Below are 7,267 nucleotides of genomic sequence, written 5' to 3' on the forward strand. Positions count from 1 at the left end.
GTCAATCTAAGCTCATTACTAGAAGCATAGTGTTGTTTTAAAGCATATATAAATAAAACTAGGCTTTTTTCCCCCAAAATCAATGAGAACAGGAGTTGTCCATCCTTTCATCCTTGTACTTAACTCATTATACATAATAGGCACTCAATATCATAAATCTCTCAGGGCCTAATAGAAAGTGTTTCATGGGTGCTCACATACTTGGTTGGATGTTATTTAAAGTGACCTATATTGTTGGGTTAGCTAAAAAGTCCATTTAGTTTTTTCCATAAAATAAAAGACACACTTTCCATTTTCACCAATAACTTGATTGACTTGGATGTTCTGATTATTGTTGGCTATCCTGCTATTGGCTTCTAGTGGGTAGAGGCCAGGGGTGCTGCTGAACATCTTCCAATGCATAAGAGCTCAACAGCAAAGAATGATTGAGCCAAAATGTCAATAGTACAAAGACACTTTGCAAACCACTTTTGACATGTTCAGTCAGCCACAGAACCCTCTCCATACACTGCACAAATCTTCATGCGTTTCTGTTGCTTTATTGTTCTTGAAATAAAGCATAATACACCAAAAATGTGGATCTTCCATTTTCAATATTAAAATGACTGCACAAAAATCACCAGTTTTGATAAGGTTTTTTTTAATGCACGCAGATAGGACAGTTGTCACAGTACAATCTAACAATTGTTTCAAATGAAGTTAAAAGACAAGCACTACTAGAGCTATCTCACAGATCAAAACATTGGACTTTTTGGCCAACCCAATATATTTCATATGTAGGAAAGGAGTGGAAAGTGCTTTTGTAACTCCTGTTAATTAAATGCATTAAAAATAAAATTTAATATAGGATTGATTTTTTTATATAAAGGAAGTTTGAATATGTGCCAGCTATACAACTATCTCCTCCCTGCTGTTAAAACCCTGCCATAAAGGATGCTACAAGGAGCTTAGAAGGCTGAGGGAGAAATGCTCTGCTCCTCCCTTGGCTTCCTCCAACATAACCTCTCCACTTTATATTAGCCAAAAAGAAGATATGAAATGAGTTAAACATATCTTCAGAAAAGTAATTGGAAGCATAAAAATAATTATGTGTAGAATTTTTTAAACATTATATGAATAAAGTATATATGTATATAAGTTTTAAGGACTAGGAGGTACAACTGGGAGATAAAGTATTTCCAAAGCTAAACTATCTCCAAAATGTGTTCATCTCTCTCGTCCATTTGTGTAAAATGGCCTGTTAATTCGATTTAATGAATTGACTACACCAATCCTTCAAAATCAGGGATCACATAAATATAAATGAAATGGTAGTATGCTTTGGAGAGACCTGGTTAATTATAGAAATAAGTAATTTCAGCCCTGGCTGGTATGGCTCAGTGGCTTGAGAGCCAGCATGCGAACTAAAGGGTCACAGGCTCAATTTCCAGATCAGGGCACATGCCTGGACTGTGGGCCAAGTCCCCAGTAGGGGGTGCACAAGAGACAACCACACATTGATGTTTCCCTGTCCCTCCCTCCCCCTCTAAAAATAAATAAAATCTTTTAAAAAAGAAAGAAGGAATTTCTCACCAACTGGGCTTCAGAAGCATGGCTTTGTTTGAATATTCACATTGCAAAATTTATTTATGCATTTCCTTATGCTATTTGCTTCTGTCACCTTAACTAAGAACAAAGCATTGCATTGCCCCCTCCCTTAAATAAGAGTCTGGGCCCAAGAAATCATGCCCTCAAGAAGCATGAAAAATGCATATGAAAAGCCCAGGTATTTCATAACCATTTTATTAAAACTTGAACAAATGACACATAGGTGAATTACAGGACAAAAGACATTACATTTTAAACCAGTAAAGTTGGGTTCAAAACATTCCAGAAAGGGCACAATCTGAGTAAAATAAACCTTATGAGAGAACTGGCCCCTGCAGATCATGACCCTGGTAATAATGTTTCCTAAAGGGAAAGAAGGCCAGCAACAGCTTTTTAAAAAATAAAATGGATTATGTTAATTATAAGAAAGCATCAAGAGGAAAAAGCCCTATGATCCTACTGCTAGTTAAATCATTTTATATAAAAATCATTTTATATGTCAGAAATCAATGAAATGGTGTTAAATGAAAACTGAAAACTCTTCTCTCGAGGATAAAACACTTTTGAAACTTTTTCCAGGAAGGAAAAACATACAAACACATAATATATTTATTTTGAGAGTTTTTTCTTAAAAAATAAAGGGATATACAGTGAAATTTGCTTATGTACCTGACTGGCACCCACTTAAACCCCATTCTTGTCTCTTTGTCTATAGTACAAAAATGATCAGTATGCAACCCAAGTACATATGTAAGTATGTAGGTGTGTGTTTTTAATTGCTCCCTTTTCATACATGAATTATAGCATGCTAAATACACTGTTCTGCACTGTCTTTCCCCCTCACTGTCTTAGAGCTATATTAATACCTTTAGAGCTGCCTCATTCATTTGAATAGCTGTGTAATGTCCTGTTGAATGGGTATACCATATTTATGTAGCCATTCATCTGTTATTGGACTTTCTTAGGTTCTTTATAATTTTTCATTACTGTAAAGATGCTGAACTACCATTATAGTTGTAAGTAGGTTATTTCACACATGCTTAGCTGTATATGTGGGATAAATCCTTAAAGAGTATTTTTTAACACTGTTGAATCAGGTTTGTTTTTAAAAGCAGCAGTCTTCTGAATCCTATAGTTATTTTAGGAATCATAAATATGTATTTTAAAAGCATTTTAATTTATGGTTTTCTCTTTTTAACAATACCTTGATTAAACCAGCCACAATATTCCTCAAGGAGTATTGACCAGGAGCAAAGTCTATTAGAAGGTACATTTTTAGTATATAAACTTAAGAATTAGGCTATGAAAAAGTAACAGAAATAGGTTCTTAGTTGTCCTTTTGAAATTAGAATAAGAACTCATAATATTATGGCTTTAACCAACCTTAACAAAACAAGAAACATATCCATGTTTTGGTTTCTGAATATCCATTGGTTCTGATACAACCTAAAAGGGTTATTGACTCAGCAGGAGTAAATAGGCCTTGAGATATTTTCCCATTAATGTCATTTAATTGGTATCACCCAGCACAACTCCTTACAATATAGTGAATGTTGAGCAAACATTTAATGAGTGAATCAGTTCTTGCCCATATCTTCTAACTAAGATAGGAATACACTCGTGACCTAAAACTGAATCGAACCAATAGTCTGGCCTGGGTAACGCAACTGAGTTTTAAAATGCAACTGAGTTTTAAGCAGAACATATGTGTTTACATTTTTTAATTGATTTTTTTGAGAAAGAGAAACATTTGTTGTTCCACTTATTCATTCATTGGTTGATTTTTGTATGTGCATTGACAGGATAGAACCCACAACCTTGGTGTATTGGGATGGCATTCCAACCCACTGAGCTACCCAGCCAGGGCAGAACAGATGTGTTTAAATCATCTAGTTTCTTCATATTCCCATCACCAATGCTCTGGTCCAGGCCCATCCTAATTGCTTCAAAAAAACTATTGCAATATAGCTGGGAATGCACTCTGTGGACTCTATGCCTCCTCTCTCTCCACAGTCCAATCTATACCTTTGCACCAGAGCTATTGGTTAAGAATAATATTTTACTTCCCACTTTCTGCATAATAGACAAACTCATGCATTTGGAAGTCAGACAACGCTGGATTTAGACCCCAGCTCTTTTTCTAGGTATCCCTAAACAACCTCTTAGCTACAAAATGGGGATAATAATAGTATCTCCTCCATAAGGTTTTGTGAGGATTAAATGGAAAGCACATAGTAAGGGCTTGATTTATTTGTTGTCGTTTTTTTCTCTTTTTAATTTCTTAGCATCATTTAAATGCCTATCATAATCTGGTCCCAAGTGACACTTCACAGCCCCACCTTTGACTGTCATTCCCTGCCCCCAGTGCACCTTCACTCGAACCACATTAAGCTACTTGGACCGCTATTCACTTTTATGGTTATAGTTTTTTATTATGCTGTTTTTCTTCTTGGAATATTCTCTGTTTCTCCAGAGCACATTACAAATAGATGAAGAGGGGAAATTCCAAGAACCTCTGTCCCACTGTCTTAAGATTACTTCTCCAGAAGTAGACCTTAAGAAGAGGTTTCCAGAATTTGAGTGCATGTGGTTTATTAAGGCAATTTTCCCAGGAGAAATCTCTAAGCCAGAGGGAAGGACAGGAACAGAGAAGAGGAGGAAGCCAGTGGTGCATCCAACCAGCATGGCTCCAGCGTGATCAAGTCATGGACTCCTGTTCTGAGGGGAGGAGGCTGGGGCTTTCAAATTCCCCAAACTTTCAGTCACGGTTATGGGAAGGGTAGGGTGGTAATATCCAGACGTCTCCCATTCTCTGTGCTGCCAGCAAAGCAGCCTCTAGCAGCCCTGGCTGAATCTTCTAGGAAAGAATCTCAGATGCTGACTTTGGAAAGTGAAAGAAAACTTAGGGTGGTAGGAGTATGGGTGATACAAGGGGCCTGGGCAGAGCACAGTTGTTACTCAACTCACCCACTCGGCCTTACTGATTTCTAATGAAGCATAGAGCAGCACTATTATTTTATGCTCAAAAGGAGAGGGCATTAAACCTGGATTCTGCACAGGATTTATGTCTGCATGATTCTCCACTCATGTTTCTTATTTTATGGCTCTGAGAATAAGTTTCCTTACTTCAGTATAGAGCTGAATTCATGTTACCTTGTTCAGGCTGGCAACTTCCTTGGTAATAATATTCTCAGGCTTGAGCTAGGGAATTTCCCAAATAAAGTCTCCCAGAGCCAATATTTCCCTGTTCATTTATTCAGCAGAGAAATTAGCACAAAACACTGTGTTAGCTCCATCATTGAGCTCTCTTTTCACTTAACATTAACATACTATAAACAACACACTTAAAATTACAATACATTCTTTGATGGAAGTAGTGCAATGTTATGAAAATGTGGGTGAGAACCCACTAAATTAGGTATGGTTCTTTGAGACCTTCTGTGTTGATACCTAAGACCTAGACCTAAAGAATAAGAGGGGAGGGAAGAATTTCTCCTTCACCCCCAAGAAGAAAATAAATACCAGAGGGGAAGGAGGAGGGGGATAATGAGGGAAAGAAGGGGAAAGGTCGTCAAGGAACATGCATGAAGAACACATGGACAAAGCCAAAGTGGGGTAGGATCGAGGGTGGAAGGTAGGGATGGGTTGGGGTGGAGTGGTAGAGGGAAAATGGAGACAACTGTACTTAAACAACAATAAAAAAAGAGAAAAATGATATAGCCTAGAAAAGAAAGAAAGCAAGAAAATAAATGGAAAAGCCCAGTGCCTAGAAAAAGAGCTCTTCCTCTTCTAGCAAAGAAAAGGCCAATAGGTCTGGAGCAAGCTGAGGGGGTGGGGTAAAAGACTCAAAATGGGGTTAGGAGGTAAGCCGAAGCCAGGTTGTGCTAGACCCTCACCTTACCCTGATACAAGCTATGAGGCTGTTGGGACCCAGCTGGTCTGCATTTTGGCCCACCCAGAAACACACATGGGCCATACTTTGAAAAACAGTCTACAGAAAAATGACTGGTACTTTTTATGGGCTATATTCACATTATTATAGCCCATAAAGTTTCCATAAGGTTAATAATACCTACACAGGATTGTGGTCAATTAAATTAGATAATATTTAAATAGGTGCTTGACACTTAGTAGGTGAAAATAAATGTTACTTTTTTTGCTAACAGAAAAACGGCAATAAATATTAGACCTCAGTCCTTAAGTTCAGCTAAGAAACAAATTTAGAGCCGAGGAACTCAAATTCAAGTAAAGTTTATTTAGAAAGTCACAGAGGTAGAAGAAGTGAGCCCTGGAAGAAGTGAGCGGGCTGGAAGGCAAAAGAAGGACCCTTGGAGGTTAGGAGAAAGAAAGCAAAGGTAACACACCTTGGGGAAGGAAAGGGGGAAAGGCACAGGTGTGCTTCAGAGACAGCGTACCTGAGGGAAGGGAGGGGGGAAAGGTGTGTGTGTGTGTGTGTGTGTGTGTGTGTGTGTGTGTGTGTAAGAGAGAGAGAGAGAGACAGAGACAGACAGCGCACGCACAAGAGCTGGGTCCTTTGTCTTCAAGGCTTTAACCTGGTGGTCTCGGGAAGATCTCAGCAGCATATTCACCAGCTTTCCAGGTGTGTCTCCTCAGGGTTGTGGTCTCCACTGACTGGTCAGAGCCAGAGCAGGGGATCTTTAGTCACTGCAGCTGGTCCTGGGGTCGGCCATGGCATTGCCCTGCCTGGCTTTGCTGCTTTTCTTGGCCAGGAGCTGAAACACAACTGAGGCCTAGGTGTTATCCCTAGTTTGACCAAAACTCTGTCTCTGTGGAGAGCAGACCTGGGGCTTTGTTCCTAAGATTGTTTGATGCGGGTCAGAACTTCACTGCCTTGAGGGCTTAATGCTTAAGGGAGTGGTCCTGCAAGGATTTGCATAGGAGTCAGATGAGACTGTTCTCCAGCCTCCTTGTTTCTCGTGTAAGGGGGTCTACTACATGACTAGTGACATGCTGGGGAGGAAAAATCAAGGGAGGGTATAGGTCACATGACCAGCAATATGAAAGATTAGGGGGTCTAAACCTCATGACCAGTGATAAGCTAGGGGGAAAAAAGGTGGCCCCGGAGGTAAGGTCATACCCTACAATACTTGTCCTCCCAGTTTTAGCCATTGCTAGGCACCAGGGGCTTTCTGGTGACATTCTGCACCTGGCCTATCTTTCCTGCTCTGCTCATGCCTGTTCAACTGCCTACTGTATCATTTTTCACTACTTACATTGTGCTTAGTGATAGAAGGAAATCATTTGATCCATCGCTAACGTACCAGGCTAGTCTAGTGGAAATTGATAGATTTTTTTGGCACATAAAAAAGGTCTAACATAGTGTCCCAGGTTCAATTCCCAGCCAGGGTACATGCCTGGGTTGCAGGCCATAACCCCCAGCAACCGCACATTGATGTTTCTCTCTCTCTCTCTCTCTGTCTCTCTGTCTCTCTGTCTCTCTCTGTCTCTCTCTCTCTCCCCCCCTCCCCTCTCTAAAAATAAATAAATAAAATCTTAAAAAAAAAACCCTTGTCTTCCAGCAAAAAAAGAAAGTCTAACCTGCAAACTTGAGTACTTTATATACCCTTTACTCTATAGCTTACAATAAGTACTATCAAAGAAAAATAACTAATTTAAGATTCTAGTGGCTTTGGTATTGCCAGTAATGTTTATTAATGGA

Source organism: Phyllostomus discolor, chromosome 6 (genome assembly GCF_004126475.2).
Source record: "Phyllostomus discolor isolate MPI-MPIP mPhyDis1 chromosome 6, mPhyDis1.pri.v3, whole genome shotgun sequence".
In the NCBI taxonomy this organism is placed as follows: domain Eukaryota; kingdom Metazoa; phylum Chordata; class Mammalia; order Chiroptera; family Phyllostomidae; genus Phyllostomus; species Phyllostomus discolor.